This window comes from Carcharhinus amblyrhynchos, chromosome 26 (assembly GCF_965287045.1).
Source record: "Carcharhinus amblyrhynchos chromosome 26, sCarAmb.v2.hapA, whole genome shotgun sequence".
In the NCBI taxonomy this organism is placed as follows: Eukaryota; Metazoa; Chordata; class Chondrichthyes; order Carcharhiniformes; family Carcharhinidae; genus Carcharhinus; species Carcharhinus amblyrhynchos.
The window spans coordinates 41,412,492-41,422,716 of record NC_137349.1 but is presented as its reverse complement, the minus strand read 5'-3'; positions in this window follow the sequence as shown (position 1 = coordinate 41,422,716).

Here is a 10,225-nt window from a genome sequence, read left to right as displayed (position 1 = left end):
GATCGCTCATCTCCATTGGCCATGAACCTGGCCTTAGAGATGTAAAAGGATTTTGTATAACTCCTGGGAATTTAATCTCTGGAGCCACAGGAGCATTAATGCAACAAGCTGCTGTAACAGAATAACAGAGCTACTGTTCTGAAGGCCAAAAATGTGGGGGGAGGGACACCTCAATCTGGAGGCCCCTTCAGATTTGGGATGTCCTCCCATCAGGGAGCTGCGAGCTCTGGCTCTCCCTCTACACTCCCTCCACCTCCAACCTACCCCCTCGAGATCACCACCCGCCCCCTTCACCACTCCCAGGGAATTTGCAATCTGGCCAACAGCCCTCCAAGGCAGGACTTCCATCCAAGGGCAGACAGGAGTCTTGCTGATCAATACTCAATCGAGTGCAAAATGTGAATCATAACCATTATGGCTTCAGTCAGTTTAAAGCTTTTGTCCAGTTTAAAACGGTAATTTTATAGATTAGCTACGATGAGATATATATGTATATATTTTATAAAAGTATAGAGTGAGGCCCTAATCCTCTGACACAGAAAAAGTATTAGGACAATTAAGAGTCAGAGATTGTACTGAGGTTGAGCAGTCCATGTTAGAGAATTCTACATGGAGCTGAAGCTTATGTCCTGATCTTGGGTGAGGGGAAGTCTCTCTGAGCAGTGACATTTGTGCACAATATGATGTGCATGGTGTGGTCAGTCACCTAAGGCATTAGCTCCTGGGGATTCGTACCATATTATGGGAGAAGGCACAGTACATTCAGCAGAGGCATCTGGATCCTGTAAAAGTAGCTGAAAAGTCATGGCCGGGGGGGAGGGGGGGGGGGGTGTGTGTGTGTGTGTGTGTGTGTGTGTGTGTGTGAGAGAGATACAGAGGGGATCCTGAAGAGTAAGGGTGAATGTAGCTTTGAGAAGGGTTGGGGGCAGGCCAAAGGAAATGGGGACATCAACATTGCAAGGTTTGAGAGTTGGGGAAACTGAGATAACCATATGAGCAGTGATGGGGTCAAGAGTAACAGGGAGGAGCTGGATACTGACATAGAACATAGAACACTACAGCATAAACAGGCCCTTTGGCCCACTAGTTGCGCCAATCACTTCTATACCTACTAAGCCATAGACCTATCTATAACCCCCAATCCCATTAAACCCCATATACTCATCCAGAAGTCTTTTAAAAGACCCCAGCGAGTTCGCCTCCACCACCACCGACGGCAGCTGATTCCATTCACTCACCACCCTCTGAGTGAAAATTTTACCCCTGACATCTCCTCTGTACTTGCTTCCCTGCACCTTAAATCTGTGTCCTCTTGTAGCGACCATTTCAGCCCTGGGAAATAGCCTCTGAGAATCCACCCTATCTATTCCTCTCAACATCTTATAAACCTCTATCAGGTCGTCTCTCAACCTTCGTCTCTCCAGGGAGAAGAGGCCCAGCTCCCTCAACCTATCTTCATAAGGCATGCCTCCCAATCCAGGCAACATCCTTGTAAATCTCCTCTGCACCCTTTCAACAGCTTCCACGTCCTTCCTATAGTGAGGCGACCAGAACTGCACACAAGACTGCAAGTGGGATCCGACAAGGGTCTTATAAAGTTGCAGCATTACCTCCCGACTCCTAAACTCAATCCCTCGATTAATGAAGGCCAGTACACCATACGCCTTCTTGACCACATCCTCCACTTGCGAGGCCGATTTAAGAGTCCTGTGGACCCGGACCCCAAGATCCCTCTGCTCTTCAACACAGCTAAGACTCCTACTTCGTGTCAAACAATCAAAGTTCACATCCCTGTGCAGAAATAACATGGATCCCCCAAGCTTCAAGGCCCCCACTGTACTGGTGATGACATTCAAGGCAGTCGTGACATAACTGGAAGGACTGGACATCTATAGTTACTGTCAAGGTCACTGGAGAACAAGCTCCAGCAGCCTTACTGAGGATGCTGAGGACAGGAATCCTGTCATTCTCCAGTGTGTTTTTATCCTGCAAGGGAATTCTAGGGATTGCACATACAAAGTGTAGAGACTGGATTCCTGCATTGGATACAGAGACAATTCAAGGGGAACTGCCACTGATTGCTCAGTTGCCTGGTGGCTCTGACATTCATCATTATGAAGTGCTCCGAAAGGTTAGCCATGATATGAACCAATTCCAGCCTCCCGGATTACCTGGATCTACTACAGTTCACCTATTGCCTGCAACAGACTCACAGCAGACGCCATCTCCCTGGTCCTGCACTCATTCCTGGAACATCTGGGTAACAAGGACACCCATGTCAGATTCCTATTTATTGACTACAACTCAGCCTTCAACACCATTATTCCCACAAAACTCATCTCCAGGCTCAGCTTCTCTCTCTGCGACTGGATCTGAGAATTCCTAACCACAGATCGCAATCAGTAAGGACAGGTAACAACACTTCCTCCACTATCATCCTCAACACAAGTGCCCCACAAGGCTATGTCCACAGCCCCCTACTATACCCCTTATACACCTCAAATTCCCCTCCAACTCAATTTTCAACTTTGATAATGACACCACCGTCGTATGTCGGATCTCAAATAATGACAAGACACAATACAGTAAAGAGATAGAGAATCTGGTGGACTGGTACATGACAATAATCTGTCCCTCAATGTCACTAAAATGAAGGAGATTGTTATCAACTTCAGGAAGCATAGTGGAGATCATGCCCCTGTCTATACCAATGGGGACGAAGTGGAAATGGTTGAGAGATTCAAGTTTCTAGGTATTCAGATCACCAACAACCTGAGCTGGTTCTCCCAGTGCCGACACTATAGTTAAGAAAGCCCACCAATGGTTCTACTTTCTCAGAAGACTAAGGAAGTTTGGCATGTCAGCTACTCCCATCACTTTTTACAGATGCACTTTAGAAAGCATTCTTTCTGGTTGTATTGCAGCTGGGAATGGCTCCCACTCTGTCCAAGACGCAACAAACTACGAAGGGTTATGAACATAGCTCAATCCATCACTCAAACAAGCCTCTCATCCGTCGACTCTGTCTATACTTCCCACTGCCTCGAAAAAGCACCCAACATAATCAAGGACCCCACACGCCCTGGGACATACTCTCTTCCACCACCTTGAGTTGGGAAAAAGATACAAAAGTCTGGAGGTTATGTGCCAACTGACTCAAGAAAAGCTTCTTCCTTGCTGCCATTCAGACTTTTGAATGGATCTAATTCATTAAGTTGATCTTTCTCTATACCCTAACTATGACTGTAGCATCACATTCTGCACTCTCTCATTTCTTTCTCTATGTAAGGTATGTTTTGTCCATATAGCCACAAGAAACAATAGTTTTCACTATACAATACATAATAAGAATAAATCATTGTATCCATTCACAGATGGTGAGAGGAGAATGAAGGCTGCAGGCGATGCTGTCTTGTTGATAGCTATGATTAGAATGAGGAGAAGGGCCCATCATTGACCGGCACAACTCCAAGGAGACCATTGCCCTGAGGATCAAGAGCCAGTGGGGCCCTGGGAAGTTTCAGATGCTGATAAGGTGGGGAAAGATCCAAGAAGACATTTGGCACAGCCAAGGGTCTACAGAAGATACAGCTGATACATGGAGACGAGTGGAAGACAACATTGCAAACACTTTCACTTGTCTAAGGACGTGACAGCTCGTATTCTTCATGAGGAACTCACGTTGCAAGGACTTAGAGGGCAGCCGATGACATTTCTTTGATGTTTACCACTGCACTGAACTTTTTTCTAGCAGTTCCTTCTAAGAATCCACTACAGACCTTTGAGGAATCTCAGTCGGCAACACACAAATGCTTAAGGGAGGTCACAGATGTCCTTTTCAATAAATATCACCATTACATGCAGTTCTGCATGGATGAAGCGAGCCAGGCTGCCAGCGCTGTTGGATCCACCACGATCTCAGGTTTCTGTAAGTGCAGGACATCATCAACTGCACACCCCTGTGGCCTTGAGAAGTCCCTAGCAGCAGCCAGTGAGATTCATTAAAAGAAAATGATTTCACTCTCCGAATATGCAATTAATTTGTGATCACAAAAAGCAGACCAAGCATATTTGTGCTAGGCACCTTTAAGAGTTCATACAACTCGCATATCTTGTGTCACTCACAGGTGCCACAGATACTTACTGGACCTTAGCTCTTCTCTGTGACAAAGGGTAGCCCCAGGAGACATGGTTAATGATGCCCACTTGTCAGCCACTGAGTGCATCTCAGTATGGATCGGAGTAGTCATTCTCTTGCTCTAGGGAAGGTGTACCCTCCTTGGCCTTACCTGCTGGATTAAGTCATTAGCATAGGGAACTGGAGCGATTCCCTCTCGCTCCAGCTGAGTGTCCTGGATGGATACTTTGGGGTGCCTAGGTGGTGATCCTTTTCCCTTTAGGTGCCCATGAATGACCTTCCTTACCCAAGCAGAGGCATCTGAAGGGAGGTTGTGGTGCTCAGTTCCCCCTCTTGCCTAGCCACTGCTGGACTTCCCCATCCTTCATTCTAGACTTCTGATAGCCTCTGATAACCCTATCTGATGTTCTCCTGCCTGCTTGATCACTTGGTCTGTGGTAAGTGGGTGTGTTTCTGGGTGCTATTTAAATGACAGCAAGTTACCTCAAGTCCATGAGGTAACAATGAGGCAGACAAAACCCTGCCTGCCTTGCCAGAGATCCTCACTGATGCATAATTAATTAGTTGAAAGGATCGCACTTTTTCTGATCTGATTTCACTCCTGGGGGGGAAGCACGGCAACTCTCTCACCTGTTGCCAGCATAAAAGATTCCAGCTGATGTCTTTCAGATAAAATGTTAATCTCATTCCATGTGTCTCACCCCTCAGGTGATTCTAAACAAGCCAATGGCACAAACTCAAAGTTCTGACTGGAGTCCTGACTAATATTTATCTCTGAACGAACATCACTAACACGGATTATCCAGTAATCTTGGTTCTGCTCACAAGAGTTGCTACTTTACAGTATTATTTTATTGGCTCTGAAGCATTTATGGATGTTTCTTTTTCAACTCAAACCCTCCTTTCAATGGGAAATAACAGTCAAAGCTAAAGTGCTTTCCCCTGAGAGTTCCGTAGTAAAGCTTCAGGAGCAGGTCAAAGTAGTTTCAGAGCAAAGTATGGACAGGGACCAACACACATTACTTTGTAAATATGTGTTGACAGTGGCACAATGCTGCCTACAGCACCAGGGATCCAGGTTCGATTCCCAGTTTGGATCATTATCTGCTTGGAGTCTGTACGTTCTCCCAAGTCTGTGTGGGTTTCCTCCGGGTGCTCCGGTTTCTCTTCACATTCTGAAAAATGTGGTTAGGTGCATTGGTCATGCTAAATTCTCCCTCAGTGTACCCGAACAGGAGTGTGGTAACTTCATTTAATGCAAGCCTACTCATGACACTAATAAACTCTAAAAAAAAACATTAAAACCTTTACTGCAATTCAAGGAACAGATGAGTAGATGCAGCTGAAGGAGAGTTGCTCATTAAAGCTCAGGAGCTGGGAGACTTAATTTATATTCATTCTTGGGATGTGGCTGTCATTGGCTAGGCCAGCACTTATTTCCCAATCCTAATAATGAGTGATCCACATGGAGTTTCTCAGCTGATCTATGACAGTGGCATAACACCGATATGCAATGACTGTTTATACAGGCTTAGTGAGTTTCTGTGGTGCTACATACTGCTACCACTATGTATAGATGGTGGAGGGAGTGAATGTTGGTGGATGTGATGCCAATCAAGTGGGGCTGCTTTATCCTGGATGGTATCAAGCTTCTTGAGTGTTGTTGGAGCTGCATTACTCCACAAGACAGATTAAGACATGAAAGATGCTGGAAATGAGTAACAAAAGGTAAACTTACTTCTGAACTGGAAAATTCTATGGAAGAATCTTCATGGTACTGTAAAACATTAGTAGACGTAAGAACACATGCAATATGTACAGAAAGTATTATACTTTTTAATTAACATGCACTGGAAAAATACTTATGCAATTTTCTAACATGCAACAGACTGTTAATGTCAACAGTTCTCTGGCTGCTGGCAAGTGGCAGATTCTCTGGTCCTGTTGGCTTATTGCCCAACAGTGTGGGGGAGCTTCAATGAGAAATCCCATTAATAGCTCAGATGAACAGATACACAGGTGACATAAGCTCTGGTACCAACACGATAATAATTTAAGGTAATAACTTTGATGAGTAACATATGGGCCAAATTTTGGAAGGTGTCAAGGTGGGTGCTGCTTCCCCAGTCGCACCGGAGAATCAGTACCAGTTAGTGATAGGCTCCAATACAAAATATGACTGTGATTAACATATAAAGAAGGGTTTGATTAAGGACAACAAGTTTGAATGTGGCTTTTGACTAGACTGTAGCAGAGTTTGCAGTTTCTTATGGTATAAGTAGTAGGAGGAAAAAAAAAGTCTTATTGTGAAACTTGTTTTTTATGCGACCATGTAAAATAAACTCATTTGTTGGCTTAAAATCATGCTTTTCCGTTCACTTTGCATAAAGACAAGAAAATGCAGATGGGTGGACATGTCAAATCACATGTCCAGTACATGGAGTCACTCCTGGGTGACACAATAGCTTTAACTAGCTATGGGACTGTTGCGGACACAGGGTTTGCTTACGGAAGTGGTCAGTAATACCAGTATTAATAGAATATCTAGTGCAGTCCCATGAGTAATCCTCATACCTTTGCAGCCACATTCACTTTTCTATCAGTCAATAGTTGCCATTGTTTCTGGCATAGAGATTTTTGAGCATGTAATTTAAATGGACAGAATGAGAATAGGCTTGACACAAGCAATTTCTCTGTTTACGTAAACTTTAATTGGCAAAAACAACAAAGTAACAACCACAACAATGTAGTAGCTGGGCCCAAGGCCCAGAAAGAGTGGAGCACAATTAATAGCAGCATTGAGACGGGATGGGCAGTGTTGCGAGTAGAGCCCAGCAGAGTTGTGGGTTCCCTTTACAAAGGAGCAGCCAGGGAGAACTGGAATCAGAAGCAAGATCATTGGGAGTTCAGCACTTTGGAGGAGTAGACCAGTTAAAGAGCACACTTCGGAGGGCCAAAAAGTTTTTTGTGTGAAAAGTAGTTTACCAATGAGAGAAGGATGGTGCAGGTGAGGAGGGTAAGAAATCTGACAGCAGCAGGAAAGCCAGAGTGATCAGAGAATGTTAGAGAGACCAAGAAACTTTGCTGGATGGAATTAATGTGACAAGAGGTGAACAGGGAAGTAAATGGAGAACGAGGCAGACAAGTGATACAAATGGGTAACTTGGAGTGGGCAAAATGTACAATATTCATAAATATATTAAAGTGAACATTTTGTAAAGAGTTAATAAAAGGTTGAAAGAAAAATAAGATAGTAACACACAAACCACAACCATATACACCATGGAGCAAAGCCAAGATACAGACAACTCTAAATATTTACCATGTAAATTTGGTATACAGTTAATGGACAAGGTTTTAATGTGACTCATAGCAGCCTATTCTTGCTATTTCTTATGCTAATAATAATGGTATTTATTCCATGTCTGGATGACACGGAGCCCACTGATTACATCTGTTAATGTAAGTGAAATTATATTTGTATTAAGCTGTATGTGATGTTTTTCAGATGCTTTTGGGTGCAGGTTGTAAGACTATTTCATAGTAAAACACTAAGAAGTTGCATTTTTATTTTTTTTAGACTGAATTTTTGTTTTAATTATAAGAGATGGAATTATAGTTAACTGATGTTTAGCGGTATTGGGGAGGATAATAATGGTCAATTGCATGGATACGTCACTTTGGTAAAACTGGGGAATGTTTTATGCTGAGGCTGAGAGTTTGCAGCACAAGATTTAACCACAAGGTATCAAGTATTGTGATGTGAAGAAATTATATTTTAAACTCACCTTTAGGTCTTTCATGGGATGAGAGTGTCATTGGCAGGATTAGCATTTGATGCTCATTCTTGATTGCCCTTGAGAAGATGGTAGTGAGCCACATTTTTGAACTGTTGCAATCCATGTGGAGTAGGTCTATTCTGAACAGTGATATAGTATACTGTCAGAATACTGCGTGGTTTAGAGGAAAACTTGCAGGTGGTGGTGTTGTTATGCATCAGTAGTTCTTGTTCTTTCAGATGATATATATCTTGGGTTTTGAAAGTGCTGTCAAAAGGAGTCTTGGTGAGTTATTGCACTGCAACTTTTAAATGGCAAATATTGTATTGGTGGAGGGAGTTGATATTTATGACAGTGAATAGGACGCTGATCAAGCAGACTAGTTTGTCCTGGATGGTGTCAAGCTTGAGTGTTGTTGGAGCTGCACTAATCCAGGCAATTGGAGTCTATTCCATCACAATCCTGACTTGTGTCTTGTAGATGGTGGACAGGCTTTGGGGTGTCAGGAGACAAGTTACCCGCCACAAAATTCCCAGCCTCTGGCCTGCTCTTTAACCACAGCATTCATATGGCAGGTTCAGCTCAGTTTCTGGTCAATGGTAACCCCCAGGATGTTGTTGATACAGGATTCAGCAATAATAATATTGTTGGACGTGGTTACATTTTCTCTGCATGGAGATGGTCATTGTCTGGCACTTCTGTGGCATGAATGCTACTTATCAGCCCAATCTTGAATGTTGTCCAACTCTTAATTTGCATATGGACAGACTGTTTCAGTATCTGAGGAATTGTGAATATTTCTGAACAGATCAGCAATGAACATCTCCATTTCTGATCCTATGATGAGAAGGTGGTCATTAACGGAGCAACTGAAGATGTTTGAGCCTAGGACACTACCCTGAAGAACTCCTGCAGCAATTTCCTTAGAGTGGGATAACTGGTATCCAAACTAGCACAAATGAAAACGTTTGTGGTTTATGATTCTAACCAGTGTAGATTTTTCCCTTCAATGCCCACTAGATTCAATTATGCTCAAGTTCCTTAAAGCCACACTCGGTCAAAGGCTGCCCTGACGTTAAGCTTAATCATTCTCAACTCATCTTGATTTCAGCACTTTTGTCCAAGTTTGACCCAAGCTCGACCCAAGCTCAGGAAGGAGCGGCTTTGGCATCCTACCCCACCACCAGCACAAGGGAAGTTATTTGTGGTTGCTGGAGACAGTTATCTCATCCCAAGGAGATTGCTACAGGAGTTTTTGAAGTTTATTTATTAGTGTAACAAGTAGGCTTACATTAACACTGCAATGAAGTTGCTGTGAAAATCCCCTAGTTGCCACACACTCTAGTGCCTGTCCGGGTATACGGAGGGATAATTTAACATGGCCAACGCACCTAACCAGCATGTCTTTCAGACTGTGGGAGGAAACCAGAGCACCCGGAGGAAACCCACACAGACACGGGGAGAACATGCAAACTCCACAGACAGTGACCCAAGCCAGAAATTGAACCTGGGTCCCTGGCGCTGTGAGGCAGCTCTGCTAACCACTGTGCCACCATGCCACCCAGTTACTCAGCGTAGTGTTCTAGGTACAAACATCTTAAATTGTTTTATCAATGGCCTTCTCCCCAGCACAAATTCAGAAGTGGGAATATTTGCTAATGATTTCACAATGTTCAGCACCGCCTGCAACCCAAACTGATCATCGGAGTGTCGTGTGGCTGTTTGATGACACTGACACCAGCATTTTACATCATTATACTGATAATCAAGAGTAGCTGCAGGACGGTAACTAGCTGGATGGAATGTCATTTTTTGTTGACAGAACAGATGGTGAATTTTCGACATTGCATCAATGTTGTAGGTCCTTGAATAGCTTGGCTAGGGCACAGCTACTTCAGGAACACCAGCCTTCAGTACTACTGCTGGATTGTTGTCCGGACTGATAGTCTCTGTTTTTTTCTAGTGGCTTCAACTATTTCTCAATAATTCACTCCATGTAATAAGTTGGCTGCAGACTGGCATCTGTGATGTTGGGGACCTCAGAAGGCAGCTGACATAGATCATCTGCATTCATAATTTTAAATCCAAAATCTGAAAATGATCTTCAATCATTTAAACAAATGGAATATCCTCAATACTTATCAAAAGGAAGATTAATACTTCTATAAACAGGCAGAATGATGGCATGACTATTGAAACAGTAAAATGTAAACACAAACATTTTATTTCATTAAAGAAAATAAATCCAAGCTAACAGCTGTTTTAAATAAATCTTAAATCTTTCCAACACTGGAATTCTTAGGATTTA